The sequence below is a fragment of the Rattus rattus genome, chromosome 7 (genome assembly GCF_011064425.1).
Source record: "Rattus rattus isolate New Zealand chromosome 7, Rrattus_CSIRO_v1, whole genome shotgun sequence".
NCBI classification, from domain to species: domain Eukaryota; kingdom Metazoa; phylum Chordata; class Mammalia; order Rodentia; family Muridae; genus Rattus; species Rattus rattus.
This window is the reverse complement of record NC_046160.1, coordinates 33754709-33775866: the sequence shown is the minus strand read 5'-3', so window position 1 is coordinate 33775866 and position 21158 is coordinate 33754709. Positions and strand designations below refer to the sequence as shown.

At 39.5% G+C, this 21158-nt stretch overlaps 1 pseudogene; it reads left to right on the top strand.

Moving 5' to 3' along the window:
- Nucleotides 1-2979: 2979 nt before the first annotated feature.
- Nucleotides 2980-3954, top strand: LOC116905683 (annotated as a pseudogene).
- The last annotated feature ends 17204 nt before the right edge of the window (nucleotides 3955-21158 follow it).

The window sequence follows — 21158 nt, the reverse complement described above, 5'->3', positions numbered from 1 at the left end:
TTCTGTGTTGAACAAATGAATCCGTGTGTGTCCCAGTCTAATGGATGGATCTTTAACCTTTGGCTCATTTGGAGAAATAAATAAATAACCCAGGGGAGCCTAAGTGCCAAGTTGTTTATTCAGTGAAAATTTCATCAAACAATCATGTTGTGACCAAATATCTGCCCCAGGCTTTATGAAAGCTGCGATGAGTTGATTGAGTTCCACAAGTCTTTCCAATCCCATATTCCAAACCAATATTCTCCAGTATAAATTGCTGTGCTTGGGGTAGCAGCCTGATGACCACTAGTGGTTGATCTTTCAGAAACAGCAGATCTTCTTTCCAGGAGCAAATACAGAAGAACAGGTGCCAAACTGCAGAAACTGGTCAATGTAAGGTGTTTGCCCAGTGTGCATAAGGTTTGATTTCCAAAAGGGAAAAATAATAAATCTTAAAGACTCATACTCATATAAGGCAGCCATCATCCATCAACACTGAGTGCAACAAGACAGAAGGAAGATTTTTCCAACAGCTGGTCTAGAATTCCAGTTCTTTGGAGGAGTTGAGTCCCTGGTAATAAGACTGCCACCTAACACTGAATTTCCATGAAAGATCATTGAAAAGAACAAAACTTTGTCCCAGTCTTGAGAAAAATGGGAGTGTCAAGTCAAGTAGAAAGGAAGGGAAAAAAACCAAGATCATAAAAACAATAACTTTATCCTTATAACTTCCTTATAACTGTTCACAATATGGGCTGTACAACGATTCCTATTCTAAATTTAAGGAAGCCAAAATACAGAAATTCTAAGTAGACAAGACAAAATTCTATGACCATAGGTATTCCTGTTGCTTCCTAAATCTCAAAATTATAGACGAGAATAATATTGCTGTTCTTTTCCTTGAAAGGAAGCAGGTGTCCAAGCCAGGTTTCCTCCAGAGACTATGTGTATTTATCTAGGATAAAATGGCGACATGCATTACAAAGTCAGAAGAGCTTCCACCAAAAGAATGCAGGACAAAGGATTTTACAACGGCTACAACTAGCCAAGTCCCTCGAAAGGAAAAGGCTGTTGGTTACTCCACGGATATGAGCAGAGTCATCCTCAAGCCCCTTGAAAACTTTCATTAGCTATAAGAATCCTGAAAGTTAGAGTTGCTGAGTGCCGATGCCCTGCTCTTTCTGTATGTTCTCAGGTGAGATTACTGTGACATCAAGGCTCACAAGAGGGACGGGTTCTTTCCTCTTTCCTTTTACAATTCCTCTTCATACTTTACCAAAAAAGTTAACAACTCATGTCTCCCTTTTTTTTCAAACCTAAAGTTGCACATTCCTAAGGTTTCAGAAACATTTAGTCACAAAATAAACTTGTCAAGTAGCATGGAAAAGTTGTCATCATCATGAAAATTGGGTAGTAAGTCATGGGCCATCAACGCCTCGCCTTGACAGCAAACTTGTCCACTTTTTTCCCACTAATATTATAATAGACTTGAACCAGAGACCACTGGCAATTTGGGAACAGAAGTTGATAGTGTTTGGCATTTGATATTGTAACATAAAACTTTGCTTAATAATTGTGTGATCTAAGAAATGAAAAGCTATGAGAACGAGAGGGGAAACATTCAGGACAGGAATAAGTCCAGTGTGAGAGGGCACAAGAGGAAGGGAGGACAATTAGCAGGGGAATTTAATCAAAGTACATTATATACATGCTGGCAAATGCATAATACAATCATTTTAGTATAAAACTAGTAAATAAGCCTGTCTGCTTTGCAGTTACTACAGTAGTGTTGAACATTTGAAGTAGGAAATATTTGGCATACGAAGTTTATGTTTTATGGTCATCTAATAGAGAAATATGTGCAATCCTAATAATAGTAATATATACACAGTATATAACCATAGTGATATCCACAGGTGTTTGTAATGTGGATACCAAAAGTACATAATGAGTTGAAAATCCTTGAAGTCAGACAACTTACCAAACATCATAACTTAGCTATACTGAAAAGCATCAGATGTTCCTCTCAAGACCACAAGGCTGACTCCATGCCCACAGCTTCTTGCTGCTACCAGCATCTTGGAAGAGTGTTATTACAGACTGTAAGCATGGAAATATTTGATCAAATTTTCAAGTATAGTTTCTATTTACCGTTTTGTATACGTATGGGAAATTACATGTCAGTGCACCACCACTCAGAGTTTTCATGTCACTAAGTTTCAAATTCCTTTCTTTAAAAAAGAAAAGGTTTAAAACGATGTTTTATGCTGGACACTTACTTTTCTTCTGGGTACCTCAGAAATCATCTTGTTGCAAGGAGAGGATGCTGATATGAACGGTCTCCAATTAGAGTCTTAGATGCCGAATGTCTAAGGGGGCGTCTTGGTGGACAGCATCTCTTGTGGTCCAAACACCTTTATAATAGAATTATGATTCTACTGAGGCAGGATTCTTGTAAAGTTCTGTCTGGTCTACTCAGGTTTCCCTCCATAGGCTATTTTGCCTTGCTCCTTGTACTTCTGGCACTTTTAAGCTAGTAAATCCTGCTTGGATGGCAATGTGCTGATCCTGAGAGTCCTTCTACCTGATTCTTACCAGCCAGACAGAAATACCTCATAATTCATAAAACAGTGGGTAGAGTCCTTGGAGGGTCATGTCTCAGGAGTGGAGAATAATTGGTCCTAAACTAAAAACTGCTCTGTCCTAGCAAACAAATCTTAAAAGCAGGACAGACACAAAAGGAATCAAACTGTTTCCGAGCAACTCAACTGATTCTGACAGAAAAAGAAAAGTCAATAAATATTTATAGGTACAAAGAATTCAACATTCACTAAGGGAAAATTCACAATGCCTGGCATCAAATCAAAGGTTACCAGGCATTCGAAGAATTATCACCCATATGATAAACTAATGATCAAACTACCCAGAACTGAAAGATATTAGAATAGTATTGTTGGTACTCGGAGGTGGTAGGAGGAGGAGGTGATAAATGACTTATAAATGGCTCCCAAGCAGGACCTGGAGCCTACATTTCAAGAGGGTGAGCAAGTGCTGTGCCTTCATGGACCTCTTCTTTATGAAGCAAAGGTACAAAGTTGCCATACAACAAGAGACAACAAGTGAAGTATTTCATCCATTACAGTGGTTGAAATAAAAATTGGGATGAATGGGTACCAGAAAACAGATTACTCAAATACATGGACACCAACTTGAAGAAACAGCAAGAACTTCAAAATGCAATCAGGAACAATACGCAGGGGGCAAGATGAGAGGGGCTACTCCAGGAAAGAAGACATATGGTCTGCAACAGAAAAATATTGAAGTGAAAACAAAAAACAAACAAAACAGAAAACATCTGGAAACAGAGATGGTGGCAGAACCAGTGAGACACCTCAGCCTCCTAGGAAGAAGAGAGCCCGGGGACAATTGTGCTGTTGAAAATGAAGACACATCCATGAACAGAGTTGAAGTTAAAGTGAAGATTCCTGAAGAGCTGAAACTGTAGCTTGTGGATGACTAGGACTCGATCACCAGACAACAGCAGCTTTTTATCTTCCTGCCAAGAAGAGCATGGATTTCATTTTGGAGGATTATGCAAATTATAAGAAATCTCAAGGAAATACAGAAAATAAGGAGTATGCTGTTAATGAGATTGTGGCAGGGATAAAGGAGTACTTCAATGTAATGCTGGGCACTCAGTCTCTCTACAAATTTGAGAGACCGCAGTATGCTGAAATTCTGGCCAATCACCCGGATGCACCCATGTCCCAGGTGTATGGAGCACCACAGTTACTGAAATTATTTGTGCGAATTGGAGCGATGTTGGCCTATACACCTCTAGATAAGAAAAGCCTTGCTTTATTACTGAACTATCTCCATGATTTCCTCAAGAACCTGGTGAAGAATTCTGCAACTCTCTTCAGTACCAATGATTATGAAGCGGCTCCTCCTGAGTACTATCGGAAAGCTCTGTGAGGAGTGTGTTCTCTCTCACTCATGCTTGGATCTCGATAAACAGTTGGTTCTTAGTCCTGCTCTTGTACAAATGATGTACTTTGATGACCATCCTTTTTTCTTTTTCTCATTTCAAAGTTTCTACCAGTCTGTCAGCGACGGACAACAGAGAGACATGCTGTAGAGTGTTTTATTGCCTAGTTGACAAAGCTGCTTTTGAATGCTGGTGATTCTGTACCTTTGACACTATGTACTTTACTACTATATGCTAAAGCTCTGTGACAAAATTGCTCTGATTCTTAGTACTAAAGGTTCACTTCAGTGAACACTCATCCATCGGTGCTTTTTTTTTTAATGGTGCTTAAAGAGTCCATCATCTGCAAGTCATCCATGTTGCTCTTTGGACATTTTATCTTTGCTCATTTGTTGAAGAATGGTGACTTGTTTTCATGGTTTTTGTATTTGTGCACATTAACATGATAGATGCAATTCATTGTGTGGTTACAATTTAATGAAAAAGTCAGTCTTGTAGGAGTTGTTTTTCAGATCTTCAATAAACTTTTTCTTTAAAAATAATAGTATTGTTGTTATTATTATTTTATTATTATAACTATACCTTAGATATCTACATAACTGGACATAAGGACATAGCTTAAAATAAAATTCTTAGAAATGAAAGTCTTGACATCTGAGCTAAATAAGGTACACTGTATGGAACTAAAACAGAGTAAATGCTACAGAAAAAAATGTCAACAGCATAACCATAGTGATGACCAACAGTAGGACAAACACATATGCATACAGATGGTTGAGTTCACCAAGAGTACAAAGCAATATTAAATGTATGTACACTTAATAATACAAGCAAACTATGTGATTTATAAGGATAGCAGACAAGCATGCATCACAGTGGGATATTTCAATGCTTTTCTGTTAATAATAGACAATAACAAGTGAACAGAAAGGGATTGGAATATGAGAAGGAAATGTAAGACTAGAAAGTAATTCCAAATAATTTATTTTACATCAGAGATGGTGCTATCCACTAATACCATAGTATACAGCTTTGTCAAGTGGACTTCCATTGAACAAAAGCCCATACTATAAGCCTCACAGCTTTCCCAATAACATTACTAGAATTTCCATCTCACAAAGTATATTCTCCAACTGTTGTGATTTGAATCTGAAATTTTGTCTACAAGCTCATGTTTTGGCTGTTTGTTCTTCGTGCTTCAGGGGATTCTGTAAACTTTGGACATGGGACCTAATAAGTCACCAGAGATGGATCTTTAGGGTAATGTTGTCCCTGAACATTTCCTATTTATTTCTCTCTGCATCCTTTCCATAATGATTTGTAGTGCACTGTGCTGCCACAAACTCCTCTCCTTGTTGAAGTAAACTTCTGAACTCATGACTTAAAATAAACCATCCTTCATTTCAGTCATATGTGTCAGATATTTGGATCATAGTGATGAGAAATAAATCTGTATCAATACAGAAAATCGATAGTGGAAAGGGCCATTTCTATGACTAAAAATAGCTGTATGGTTCCTAGACCTGATGTATAGGGAAATTTAGGAGAATCTGGAGCTTCAGGGTAGAAAAGCTCCAGAATACTATGAGGAAAGCCATTAGGCAGATGCAGTGGGAACTTCAAAGACTAGATCACCAGTGGAATGGCTGTCAGTAGAGTTCATGCAATTTCACATGGCATCACTAACTATACTGAGAACTTAACTAGAAGCAACTTATGCCACATAATTTCCTCATATGATCAAAATGTGAATGACATTGAAGTCAAATTAATTTGGCAGAGGAAATTTCAAGACAGACAATTGTTAAGACTGTAGCATTGTAACTGCTAATGACTTATAGCCAGGTTTCCATTGAGAACCACAAACAGAACAAAGAGGTAGAAGGAAAGTATGATTTCATCAGATAATAAATACATTTAAAGTTTTAGACTAAGAAGACATAGTTATTAAACAGACTTGTCTCATTAAAGAAAAGCCAAACATTTTGCACTGGGGCCATAATATAAGTGCTTTGAGTGAATTTCAGCAACTAGTGGGATTATACTTTTCACAGCCTCTATCTTATAAAACTGTGAACTCATTTGAAATGTTTTCCCTTGATAACAGAGTATCTCTGTTTATACATACACATAACCACATGAGAAGGGAGAGGTGGGTGAGTTTTGTAGTCAAGGTCCAAGTGAACCTGGCAACAGTTACACCTGGCAATAGACTGTCTTGGCTGTTTGTTTGGCAGGTGTGGCATTATGGGTTATATAACTGGAAGCTTACACTCACTTTAAAGAAAGGACTCACAGGTCAGATAATGAAAAAGTGGGATTCCAGCTTCTGTAAGATCTTAGAGGATTATACCTGAAGCGTCAAAGTTAAAGCCTATAGTGCAGCAGGCACTCCAGGTTGATGGAGCTAATGTGAGTATGAAAGGTCTAGCAAAGAAAGTTGAAGGCGTCAAGTAGAGCCAGCTGAAGAGATAGGTCACGTGAGCTTTAACCAGCAAAGTCAAAGAGACAGAGATACCTAAGCCTGCTAAAGCTGGAATAATGTTATCATATGCAACTGCATAGTAGACTCAGAGTTCATGATTCAATGTTTGCCTTGATAAATTCTAGTCTTGCTTCAATACAGACTTTCCTTGCTATTCTCCTATGCGTTCCTTTTGCAATGGGACAATTTGTCCTCGTTAAGTTTTTGCTAATGTGACAGAAGATAGTCATCTGGAAAGAGGAAAACCTCAATTTAGAAAAGACTTGTGGGCAACTTTGTGGGGAATTTTCTCCATTAATGATTGATATGGGAGGGCCCAATTCACTGTAAGTGGTGCCACAACTGGGCAGGTGATTCTGAGTTGTGTAAAAAAGCAAAATACTCGAGCCACAGGGAGCAAGGCAGTAAGCAGTGCCCATCCAAGGATATCTCCTCACATCCATTCCAGGTTCCTGCCCTGACTTTCTTCTATGACAGAATGTGATATAAAATTGCAAGCTGAAATAAACCCTTTTCTGCCTAAGTTGTTTTTGACTGTGGTGTTTTAATCACAGAAATATAAACTCTATATAAGACACTCTTTTATATTGGTAGTATGTAATTGTCCTTTTAAAAAACTTGACAGAGATTCACAGTTAACATGGTCTAAGGGGTCATTGTAAAATTTGGATTCGCCTACTCAGGGTGAGCCTTTAAGAGTTACAGCTCAGCCCTGGCTTGAGTCTTGTCCTATGATTCCTGTCTGCCATGCACACTCACTTCTCTGATATTCTCCTCTAGCAAATGGGCCCAAGGAGGTAATGAAGGAGAACTGGCACTATAATTGAAAATAAGTGAATAAATCTCTCCTCCCCGTCATGATGGCTCTTCCAGTTGCTGCGATAAAATAATCCACAACAGAATCTTAAGAGAGAAAGGGCTTATTTGTGCCTACCTTACTGTCCATCAAGGTGGGGAAGTTACAAAAGTAGGAGCCTAAGGCAGTTGTCCTGTGACATCAACAGGAAGCAGAGACTGGTAAATGCCTGCTGCTGCTGCTCAGTTCTGTTTCTCCACTTACGTAGTTCAGGATCCCAGCCAAGGAATGGAGCCACCTACAGTTGACCGATCATTTTACCTCAGATAATATAATAAAGAGTTAACCTCAACAGGCACGCCTAAAGACCTTCAGTAGATTCAAGTTGACAACTCACTCTAACCTTCACAAAATTAGAATCAATAATGGTAAGACATTTAAACATCCTCAAGTATTTAAGTAATTTTTAAATATTCCTTAATTAATTAAATTAGTTTAAAGTTGCTTAATTAAATTAAATTAAATCAAAAAATTAAAAGGGAAATTAGAAAGCACCTACTACAAGATGCTCAATTCCTGTGTTAGGAAAGAACAAAGCCTCAAATCATCTACCTGAGATTCCATTTTAAGAAACTAACAAATTATATGCAAATTAACCATAAAAGAAACAGGAAAACAATTTAAGATCATATCTCTACCCATATTGATATGCTATAAAAGAAGCCATGAGCTCATAAGATGACTTAGCAGGTAAAGGCTTTTGCTTAGAAGCCTGAAGGTATGAGCTCCATCCCTGGATGGTGGAACACGGTGGTACATAGTGGAACATGGTGCAAGGAGAGAACTGAATCCTACAGGTTGTCCTCTAACTCCATAAGCACATTGGAATACATGCATGAATACATACACACACACACACACACACACACACACACACACACGTGCAGAGTGATTTTTAAAATTGCTTTTTATAAAAATATTTGAAGCGAGAGGTTGTATAACCTACAGATTTTCCCTTTTATCTTCTGTTTGAAACTAAAAATAATCCAATTATACTGCTAGTAAATATATAAACTCTATTGCCATACATAGCGTATTTTTTTATTTTAAAACAAGCCATAAATTGCCACTAACCAGGATCACTATAGACTCCACAAATGTTCAAAGAATGAAAGAATGTAAAACGATTGCACATCAATAAATTCAACCATTAAGATGAAATGTACAAAACGTCCTTGAAGTCAGACACTACCAAAGTTCACTCAAGAAGAAATGAACCAAATGACTCAATACCTATTAAAGCAAGTGCATTTATAGTTAACAACCTTTGCAGGGAGAAAACTTCAGAGCAAATGGCCTCACTGGAGAATTCTGTCAAATATTTAAGCAAGAAATATTGCTAATCCAACCAAAAAGATCCCAGCAGATAGAGGAAGGTAAACGCACAATCACTTTCCAAGTCTAACACTGTTCTGATTTTCAAAAAGACGGCATTGCAAAAAAACTGAATACTACCCTTCACGATCACAATGCAGTATTTGATGTTAGAGTTGAAGAAGTTCCTAGTTCTGAGAATGGAACCTCTGGCTGGGCAGACACCTAATGTTCTAGCCGGCCTGGCACAGTCACTTTACCTAAGAGAACACACCTAGGAAGGTGAGCTCACCTGAGATCATGCTAATGAGATGGGTGGAATAATTATTCCTTTAATGAGACACTGCAATTGAGAATCTCTGCCCATTGCAGAAGCTTACAGACCACAGCTATGCATGGTTGTAATTATTCAGAAAAGTGTACCTTTCCCTTAATTTTTTCTACCTCTTTTCTGGTCATGCTTTCATTAACAGTTTGAGTTTTCCCTGACGTTTTGTCTTCCTTACTCTTTCTATAAAGCTTCATTCCTCATCATGTGCTGACCTCCATGCCCACTTAAATCACATGACTTTTTCCTATCTCTTCTTGTCCTCTGGGCAGCTGCTAAAGTTTTCAGCCTGACCACCCTGCAGTTTTTCTTGTAATCTCTAATAAGACTACCCCAATGTTTTCATTTAATCCCATTCTTAGATTACTTTATTAAAGAAACTAAGAACCCCAAAGAGGACCCTGATTTATCCTGTGCCAATACCATAATATCAGGGGATATCAAAATCAACATCTAATCCAAATCAAAGGGTAGGGACACAGGACCCTTATAACTCCATAATTCAAAAGCATTTTGTAAAGGCAAAGGGATTTGAAGAGCCATTTATCCACCAAAGATATACAAGTGACAAATGGGTGCCTGCCCTCAAAAAAAGACACTCAACAACTTGAGTCATTTGGGAAATGCAAATCAAAACCACAAAGAGATTCTTCATACCTTCTGGAATCACTTAGAACCAGCTGACAATAAGAAGTCTTGGCAAGGAGGATGAGAAGCTGCGAGTCCGCGTACACTGCTGCTGAGATGCACAGTGACGCCTCTACTCTGGGAAGTTGTTTTGGCAGACCCTCAATTGTTTAAACATAGTCTTACATATGGCCCAGCAATTTCATGCCTAAGAATACATCATAGGAAAACAAAATGTACACACATAAAAACCCATGCTACAACATCAACAGTATGATTCACAATAGCCAGGAAGAAGGAATTACTTAAATACCTCTCAAACAAATGCACAGACGAAGTGTGGTGTGTCCACAAATGTGTATGTGTACAAAAAAGAATGCAGTGCTGGCTTATAGTATGCACAAATCTCAAAAATACGTTTTATGAAAGAAATTAAGGGCCAAAGACTATGTGGTACATAATCCCATTTACATGGACAATCAAACAGTAGGGAAATCTATAAGATAAAGTAGATTGGTGCTTGACTAGCACTAGAAGGATAAGGACTCTTAGGTAATTTTTTAATGGGCTTAGGGTTTCCCTTTGGAGTAACAGAATGTTCTACAATTGACTGTGATGAAAGTTGAACAAATCTGTGGTTATAATCACACATCTGACCATCCACTTAGAACAGTGTGCAAATTATAGCTCAACAAAATTAAGCTGTCTTAAAATCCAATGGGAAAATAACAGTACTATCAATAAAATAGAGCTGCAGAAATTAGTAAAGCAAAGTGCCCAATCCATACCTCCTCACGCCATGTACAAAAGCACGGCAACTTATCGTTCTGTGTACCATAAAGATGCAGAGTGGGAAAGAAGTCAAACTTGAGGAGGGGGCAGCAGCTGCGGATGACAGCAGAAGAGCTGCACGGGCAGGACCACAGCCTCTTATGGATGTGACTTTCCCCAAGAGGAAAAGTCACTCAGAGTGAGCATTCAAAATAAGTTTTCAGAAAAATCAGCAACTCAGGATTCTTCTAAATCATGTTCTCATTGGCCTGGTGCCTTACCATGCATCTCCTGTGAACATTGTCCCTAAGAGGCTCGTACCTCTCTAGTGTATATTTTGCATCCTCAGGTGGACATGGGATCTAATGGTACATTTTAAAGGACTTATTTGGACCTCTGGTGGTGATACTATACAGTATACAACCTATGCAGTAAGCAACTCATTTATGAAAAACCATACTGCATGGTATTAACATTTTAGTCTCCAGAAATGGCTTCATTAGTCAAACATGGCAGACTCCAGAGTTATTGTCATCCATATAGATTTGAAACAGACATGTTCCAGATACTTTATCATTTTTCACTACACCAGATGCAGGGGATCTGTACAGAGAATGATGTCAATCCACCATTGCAAAATGATGCAGCCAGGCTGAAAAAACAAACAAACGAAAACCTGAGCTGCGGTACCACAAATGAAGGGTTCTAAAATTGACCTTCTTTACAAGTCAGAGGACTCCAAACAGAACCAGGCACCAGGCATGGATCGTGTCTGTTCTCTAACTGGTCCGAAAAGACTAAAAGAAGTGAGGGGGTGAGGTGGAAATCCTTCATCTAGTACACTATTTAAGCAGAGCTAATTCTAAAGATGACATTATTCTCAGCAAGTCACGTGGAAAGAATCCACAAATGAGGGAGACCATCATGCAGTGGGTGTTGAACAGCTGACAGCCTAGATTTCCAGGAACCCAACTTGCTGAGAGGCCTACACGAAAGATTACAGTAACTGTCCCCTACGCCCCTGGCTGTCTCCAGCAGTGGCGTGCCTTGGCTCACCAACCCTGAACCCTGTGCTTTCTACAGCGAATGATAAAATAACCCTTCACAGTCAACAGAAGGCCAACCTGGGAATACACTAAGAAGTACGATTGGCTTGATTTTACTTTGTTAGCAGACTATTAAAGCTGCCTTTGCACATGGACATTCCATAAGATTCACAATATGCTTCTGTGAGATGCAGGGGGGAAAGTGGCTGGAAAAAGGAGAAGAGAAGAACTGAAAAGGTATCCAGGGCTTTCACAGTGTCACACAAGACTTGTTGACAAACAGGAAAAGCAGCTTCAGGCCACAAAACAATACCAATGAGAATCAAAGGCAAAGGAAATGAAAGATTAGAAAAAAAGTTAGGCCTGCTTTCTTCCCTAGGAATATTTTTAGTTTATTATCTGTTGTTAAAGTTTAGTGTGTGTCATTACAGCCCTGTGCATATGTTCTTTATGAATATTTGAATTTCCTTGAATCTGCAAAGTTGTTTTGTTTTCTTTTCTTTTCCTTTTGGAGGATGTACCAGCATCATTATGCACATAGGCATGGTGCTTCCAGCTGCCTACTGAATGAGGAGCAAACTCACTCAGAGTCTCTACAAAACTCCAGCCTGTCTCTTTGCCATGATCCACAATTCCCTCTAACTGGCATGTCCCTCTTACCTCACCTCATGCTTTACACCTTCTTATCCTTCAAGATCCAGATCAGAATCTAACTGCCTCAAATTATTTCCTGATTCACTTAGGGGATGGGGAAACTGAATTTTCCATGTTCTTTTAATTGCAAAGTTTCTCATCTATGTATTCCTACAATTGATGAACCTTTACTATTACTTATATTTAAAAAAAACAATTATTAGTACACAAATCATTGCCCATACTGCATGTTGAGTTTCTTATGCAAAGGTGCCTGGCCTTTCTTCTCCTCAGATACTTTAATTATCTAGGAAAGAACTTTGCAGAGAGATGGGGAAAGACACTAATGGGTGGATCAGTGTTAGCTGTGTCAGCATTTGTATTGCTATGACAAAAACCACATAAGGTACAGATCTCGAAGGTTTCTTTTGGCTCATGCTTGGTGAACTCCACTGCTTTTAAGTCTGTACTAAGTATGAGGATCTCTCACCTCAGCTGCTCACCTGAAAACAAGAAATGGTAGAAAAGTTGGGAATCCCAATATCCCTTCAGTGGTGTTCTTCCAATGACTTAACTTCCTTCCAATGGACCCCACATCTTAAAGGTTCCATCATCTCCCAACTGCACTCCAGGCTGGGAACCGAACCATCAGTTTGTGACATTTGGAATGCATTTAAAATACAAGTCACCAGGTCCCAAACATCCGTGGTACACAGAGAGGTGGGAGAAGATTGTCTTAATTGGGTTCCTATTGCTGTGAAGAGACAATATGACTGGAAAAAATTATAAGGGACATTTGACTGGGGCTAGCTTACCCAGTTCAGGGATTTAGTCCATTGTCATCAAAGTGGGAAGCATGGCAGCTTGCAGGTAGACATGGTGCTGAGGAGATAGCTGAGAATTCTTCTGGATTGGCAAGCATCAGGAAGAGAGAGACATTAGACCTGGCTTGAGCATCTGAGACCTCAATGTCCATCCTCAATAACACACTTCCTCCAACAAAGCCACACCTACTCCAACAAGGCAACACTTCCTAACAGTGCCACTCTCTATGGGCCTATGGGGGCCATTTTCACTCAAACCACCACAGGCAGCATAGAGCAGGATCTCAAGTGAGGGAGCAGAAGAAACGGTAGCAAGGTGGAACAAGACGAATCTCTTTGCTTATAAGAGAACAAAAGAAGTAAATAGATCTGAGATTACGACCAAAACTAATCGGTGTACTATAGGTGAGTTATCCAATATTAGCTAATATAATGACTAATTAAATTTGCTGCATTAGGCAGTGTCTCCTAAGATGTTCCTGTCTTCTATCCTGGTTTAAATAAAATATTCATATAATTAAAAGAATACAGAGGCCTTAAATTTCATTCAGTTAGGGCCATTCATTGTTGAGAAGCATAGAGATACAGTATTGAATGGTCACCACTTCTCTGCTGTGATACATCATGAGGCAGACAGAATTGATCCAGTCCCTGGAGCCTGTGTATGTGAGAAGCAATCACTCCTTCACTCCTCCCATTGTGTTGTGGCATACAGTTAACCACCAAAAGGGCTGGTTGTCTCAACATATTGAACCTAATTCCTTAAAACTTCTTAAAACAAAGAATTTCTTCCCACTGATGGCAGAAGGAACCAGTGATATTCAAAGCACAAAGGTATTCTAGTCTCCAATGCTGGTACCGAAGATAGAGGAAACAAGTCAAGGAATAGAGAGAACCTTTAGAAATGAAACAAACACAACAATAAGCAGTCAGCAGGAGCCAGGAGCTCAGTGCTGTAGCCTCACAAAACTGAATACTGCCCGGAACCCAATGTGCTAGAACACGATTCTCCCCTGAAACTCCACGTTGAAGCTCATGTGAAAGAACACTTTGGTTCTGCCGTGTAAACCCACATCGGAGTAGGCCTGCTGAATCTGCCTGGAATCCTGCCTAATGAAACTGAGAGATAATAAAGGGTGTTGTTTTGAGCTGCAAATTTTGGGGTAGTTTGTGGTTGCTTGAGAGCAATCAAAAGCAACACACCTCTGATAGGCAATCACTACCTTAGCTTTAGAGAGCTTTTCTTAAAATAGAAGGCTCATTTTCCAACTCAACAAGTTATTCTTCCCTATATAACCCCCATCAAGCCTACTGCGACCATGTGGCTTACTCAAAAAAAAAAAGAAAGAAAGAAAGAAAAAAGGCAATCACTCTTCCACCTGGCAGCCTTTCAAGAATTAAAGTTAGGTCTCATGTGACATACTTAGTCCTCTGCAGATTTCTTCATCCCTCCTGGCTTAGAGATTTTGTTGTGCTACGCACAAACCTATAAGCATAGCCTTCTTTATCCATGTGATAAGTGAAGAGAAGCGCTCATTACAAGAATGCCCCTTTGTGGATGGACCTCATATAGACACTATGCCATCTCTGAAGATCTTATGCCATTAACCTTGTCTAGCTCAAAGTCCAAATCCACAGATATTGATAATTGATATGCATAGTGAATTACCTTCTAAACTCCCAAGAGAAAAAGAAAGATAAATCTCATACCTCCAGATTAGAGATTGTTATTTCATGGCTGGCATGGAATAATAAACACAAAACTCTCTTGGGTTTTTCATTTAAATATTCTCCTTGATTTTTGCATATATATATATATGTGTGTGTGTGTGTGTGTTTATATATTTATGTATATATGTATATATGTATGTATGTATGCTTATAAATAAAGGAACCTCTCATTGACAATAATGGAGTAACTTAATACTACACTAGCTCTCCCAATGTAAACAACTGTAAAAAATATGGAAAGTATATGAAAAAACTCTTTACAGACATGGGACAATAATAAGCACTAGATGATAATATTTAAGTTTTAGCATATTTCCTAGAGGAGGAATGCTCATGTGCCAACGTGTACATGTTGGGGTAGGATGACCCATGAGAGTCGGTTTTCTCATTCCACCATGTGGGTCCTGGGATAGAGCTCAGGATGTCAGGCTCTATCCTGCTGAGCCATCCCATTGGCCCATGCTATGACACTTAAAGGAAGGAGGTAGAGGTTTGTCAGCAATCAAAACTAGCACACTTGTACTGATATGATGTAATTACCCTGCTATCTCTGGATCCTTGTGTCCTATCAATAAAGGTAGCAAATTTAAATCTAGAAAGTTGAAAGTTAATAAACAAAATGTGGTGGGGGGCTCTTGATTTTGCTAGTTCATTTTTCTAAATAAATTTTTCAGAAAGAGCCCAAGCATGAGTGATAGTCCGGCTGAGTATGGAGACAGGGAAGAGAATTTGGGATGGTATCAAGAATTTTCAGGTCATGGTGGCAAGGAGCAAGGAGCAACATCGAGAAAGATCTTTGTACATCTGCATATCTATATAATGAATCTCCTCACGTCTAAACATCAATGTATTCAGGTTGATAAACTCCACCATAGCACAGAAACACAGGAAGAGTTGCTGACGATAGAGTACACAGAGTTCCTGAGGATTCCATGCATTCGAGTGAGCCCCACAAGAGTACATACCTTGAGGCAGGGGCCATTAGAAATGTATATATCATATAGACAAATCTGCAGATGCTTCAGTAGAGCCCTCTTCCCACTCCCTCCAAAAATGTCTATAATCCAAACCCCCAAATCTCTGAATGTGGTCTTACCTAAAACAATATTTTTGTAGATATGATGCCTTTATAGACTACTCTACCTGATATCATTTTGGAATACTTAAGTGGGCTCTAAGCAAAGACAAGCATCCTTATGTGAAAGACAGAAAAGGGAAAGACACTGACAGAGCAGGTCATGTGAAGAGGAAGGCAGAGGTCACAGGTATGCACCATCAGTAGCCAAAGAGCAGAAAGCGCCTTCAGGACAATGGTTCTCAAACTGTGGGAGGTCATAACCTTTTTGGAGATGGAACAACCCTTTCACAGAGTCACATATCAAATATCCTGCATAATAGATATTTATATTATGATTCAATGTAGAAAAATACAGTTATGAAATATCAATGAAATAATTTATGGTTGGGGTCACCACAGCAGGTGGAACTGTATGAAATAGATGCAGCAGTAGGAAGGTTGAGAACCACTGCTCCAGAAGCTGAACAAGGCAGTGGGTATGTCTGAACCTCTACATCAAGCAGTCATGCACCATTACAGGCTGATAACTTGACCTTTCTGACTTGCAGAGCTCAGAGAGAGTAAGGGCAGAATCTGAAGAGCCTTAGGTATGCATGTGTTTACTTTGCCTCTTTTTATGTTTGGAGATAGCGAAGCATTAAAAGTACAAGTGGGTCTCCTCAACTGCCAACTGCTCTGAGTTCTAACCATTCATTGCTTTCCTAGTTAGCCATGTCTGTGTCACACCTCTCTGTGGTGACCTACACAAACCTCCACCTCCATCACTTTCTCCTCCATTCTTCTCTTAGGGAAACTCCAACGCCACCTTTGCTGCCACTCAGTCTGAAGACAATCTTCTTGATGCAGTGTTGGAGGACATTCGATGCGGGCTCTTTTCCTCATCTTTCCACTATAGAAGCTTAGACGCTCGTTCAGAAAGAGCATGAATCCCCAGAGGAATGTACTATGGTTCATCCTCCTCGGTTGTCTTTAACTCTGCGTGTTGCCTTCAGAAGAGCAATAACTACTTCTTCATTTATCTTTGAAACCATCATTGGTCCTACCTAGTGATACTACCACCATAAAACAATTAATCAATATTTATTGAAACCAATCAAATTTCATATCAGGAGAGGCTAATCTCAAAGAATTCTTTTATCTGTTCCCACACAACAACTATAGACAATGTTAAAAGAAGCATATATATATTCTTGATTTAAAAAAAGGAGATGGGGACAGGGATCAACAGAGTAATGACCTACAGTGTAGCTGCCATGCTGAGTGTAGAACAGTTAACATCTTTCCAGTTGAATGTAGAATGTAGTAAACTGCATTTACTAATCAGAAGAACCAAAGATAAGTGGACAAGGGAACTAGAGTTCAAGAGGTTGCACACATTTGTCGTCTTATAGCATGTGGCAGCTGGGTTCTGTTTCTATTGGGCACACTCCAAGTCATTCCTCCATTTGTCTAAAAAAAAACCCAGTCTTCACTGCATCTCAGCGGTGCTCCCTCCAGCTTCCTTCTCCCCTCTCCATACTTCAATTCAATCCCAAATCCAGCATCTTTATGAAAAGTCTTCTCTTTAATTTCCCTTTCTCCAGGTACATGGGGGATTCCTGTTACAAAGCTTGAATATGAGGTGCACAGAGGTGGGCAAAGAGCTCTTTTTTCGCCAGATCCCATTAGTCACAGCCAAGGCTGGGGGAGAAAGTTTTCATTTTTGTGAGTCACTGTTTATCTGTCTATAAATTTCGTAATGAAATGCCTGTGCCACAGGGATGTGAGGAAATTTCATTTTTGCTTATAAAATCCTCAGGGCATGTTTGGATACAAAATGCAATAACACCATAAAATATTGCCCTGATATTGCTATCTCTAAGCCTGGAACTCATTTCTGCATTATGAGAAGCAAGGAAGATTTATGGGAAAGATAAGGAGCCAGCTCCTCTCAAGTATTTAAATGAGGTTTTTCTTTAAATAGCCATTGTCTGCTAGTGTCATGATGTTGGAAACTGACAAAAAAGATTTGCCAGTAGCTTCTAGAGACTTTCTGATTGTGTTCATAGTCAGGGAAATACTTAAGTAGAAATAAAATCAGTTATACTTTATTAAGCTTCATGATAAAGCCACTTTCTCTCATTATTAGTTTAAACACTCAAAATAGATTTTTGTATTATAGGTGCCATTAGCATTGTGTGTGTGTGTGTGTGTGTGTGTGTGTGTGTGTGTGTGTGTGTGCGCGCGCGCGCTCACGCACGCGTGCATGTGCACATGCCTGCACACACATGTGTGATTGGGATTCTACAGATAAGGAAAGTGAGGCTTATTCATATGAAAAGAGTAGCAAAGGTGGAGTTCACAACCAGATCTTTAGAGTTGCAAATGCTTTGGACTTTCCTACTAGTAGTCTATGCATGACCAATTAGCACATCCCTGGTATCTGACACTTAGTCAGAGCCTCCTATCTAGAAACTCTGCATAGGTCTTAGCAAAGCAGTTGAAAAATAGAGATAGAAAAAGATACTCACAGTCTATGGTGCAGGTACCACTGGATGTAATTCCTGTCTTGAGATTAAATACTTGGGAAGATTTCTAAGCCATCATGTTATAATATAGAGATAACCGAGTCACTAACTGTGAGCAGTCTCAACTAGGGGAACACCTGTAGTCCTCCCCAGATGGAAATAGGATCTTGAAAGAATAAAAACCTATAAATCCCATAGCAGCATGAAGACACATTAGTGCTGTAGAAGAGAATGCTAAAGATGTAAAGGCTTGGGGAAAACTGCCCTTGTTAGGCCTGGACAACCAGGCAATAACCATGTCACCCACACAACACAGTGAGAGAACCTGAAGTGTGCCCACTGAAGAAATTAAACCATTAGCCTCTACATGACAAGGCAGTAGTCAGAGATAATGCAATGGTGATGCACAAGAAACCAAATAAAAAGAAGCCATAGTGTCATCCCAGCTGTCCTACCCAGAGCAGCTCTACTAAAACTCCAGGGCCACATTTAATAAGAGAGTGGGGTGATGGAATCAGTTCTGGAAACTTTCCAAGCACTGACTTTAGTGAATTTTCTAACAAATGGGGCTTATTTCTGCCAAAATCAGTCATTTCCTGAGGTAGATAGATAGATAGATAGATAGATAGATAGATAGATAGATAGATAGATAGATAGATAGATAGATATAATATAATAACTAGCTAGCCAAGAAGAGCTAGGTCTCTTCTGTTAATAAGGCATTTCTTAAGCACATATTCTCCACACACAAATTATTTTTCTTAGACCCCTATGTGTCTATGTTTGGCCACGTGCCTGCTTCTTGAGAATGGGAAACAAACACAGGGATATATGATATTTCTTGTCCAAAAACTGATAGTAAATAAAGATGTCCTCTGGCAGCCCACACCCTTTCTATCTCCCACCTAAAAACATAGGATTCCAGTGTCCTTGGGGGCATGTGACGATGTACATTGGAGAGGGAGAGAAGAGAAACACCAGTGGAAAATAAAAGTATCATTGTGTTGAAGCAACAGAGGGCTGCAGTTCCCTGATGAGAGTAGCATAAGCAACCATGACAGCTGGTCTCCAGATGCTCTCCAACTAGTTTCCCTGGAGTCTGCGTCTCTTTCACTGCGTTAATGTGAGTGCAACAATAACAATAACAGCCCACCCATTGTCATCCACTGGTAAGAGGGGAGGGTTTATTTGGACTCAGGGTGTTGAGATTTCAGTCCATTACCACTTTGACCCATGGCCTTCATGCCTGTGGTGAGGTAATATGTCATGGTAGGAGTGTGTGGTAGGTGAAACTGCTTATATGGTGGCTTACAAAAAGAGTATACAAGGAAGACAGAGGGAGAATGAACATGTACAGGAGAGGCTAGTGTTGTAAATCCCTCCAGAGAGCATGCCCCAGGAATATCAGACCTCTGACTTAAAGATTCTAGAACCTTCCATTTGCACCACAGGTTGGAGACCAAGTTTGCAACACATGGGCCTTTGCAGTATATTTCAAACCAAAACCATAGCTGTGATTTCTCTAGAAGAGAAAAATGCAGGCAAAGAGAGATTAGAGGCCATCCATGGCTAATAAGAAGAAATCTTGCCGACAATTTCTGGGCCTCTTTAAAAGTTCATTCTTGGGATTCTACCTCAGCAATCCCAATATCTCCCACCAATCTGTGCTGTAAAAATCCCATGCTACACGGGGAGTCCATATGTAGGTGCCTTGGTTAGCTACCCAAGCTGAGCAACCAATCATCAGCCAACATTGTCCTCCAGCTGTGTGAGGGAGCCATCCTTACCCTGCAAAACCACCAAGGCTCCTGATGACTGCCAATGTCACAGTACCCCAGTCACTAGCTATCTCCCCTGGCACAGAACAACCCAGTAAACCCACTGAACAGCAGAGAAGAGAAATTGCTTTAAGCCAATGATCTTTGAGAAGGTTTATGATGCGGTGATGGAAAAGAAACTCTTACATAACACAGCAAGGGAGTCAATCTGAGAAAGAAGACATGAGATCTAGAGAAAAAAAAGACCAAAAATGGACAGTCCTCAGGGGGAGCTGGATAGCAGATGCAAGGAATAGCTGGTCACTGCTGGGTAAAGACTGCGGGGGTTTCCACTGGCAGAAAAAGCTCTGAACTTGGTGCATTATCTCCCATATTTGAACATCCAGGAAAAAGTATCTGATAACCTCTAACACTAGACAGGAAAATAACACTTTCATAGAGAAGCAAATAAATAAATAAAAATGTATTATCCCCAAGGAAATAAAAACCAAGTAAGAAAGAAAAATGCAATGATTGTATGCAATTTAGTTCATCATAAAATTTTGCCTAATTAATATAAGGTTAATGCTGAAGGATAAGCAATTCTGATAAGCAAAATGGAAAGGGTTAGGGAAGAAACAAAGGAAAGCACAACAGCAAAGCTATTGTCAACTCACACACAGGCATCCAGTGGATATTATCAAAAGCTCATAAATCCACAAATAGCAATGACTATTCATTTCTTGGAAATATAGAGGCAAACTTGTACTATCAAAAAATAGTACAAGTTGAAAAAAAACCTCCAAGTCTCTGAGAAAAAGGAACTAGGTATCAGGAAGAAAGGTGGTACCATGGTGAGGAGAGTGTCACTTCCTCTGTAAGTGCAGGATCAGTGACACATAATCCCTATGCTACACAGCCTGTTCCTATTTCAACACGACTACTGCAGTATCTTTGAACTTTTATATGCAAATAATCTTCCATGAACCCAGGGTCCCATCTGGAAGTTGATAACAGCGACCTGTCATTATCCAATGACTTAACATAAATAAGGCATTTGGTACCATACCTAACACTTTGTGTGTGGGTACATGTGCATGCACATATGCACACACAACACACTCAGACAATATTTGATTTTAACCCTTTGCCATGTTTGATTTTAACACATGAATAAGGATTGCTTAGATAAAAATAAAAACTGGGGTAGGGAGGGACCGCAGAGATGCTCGGT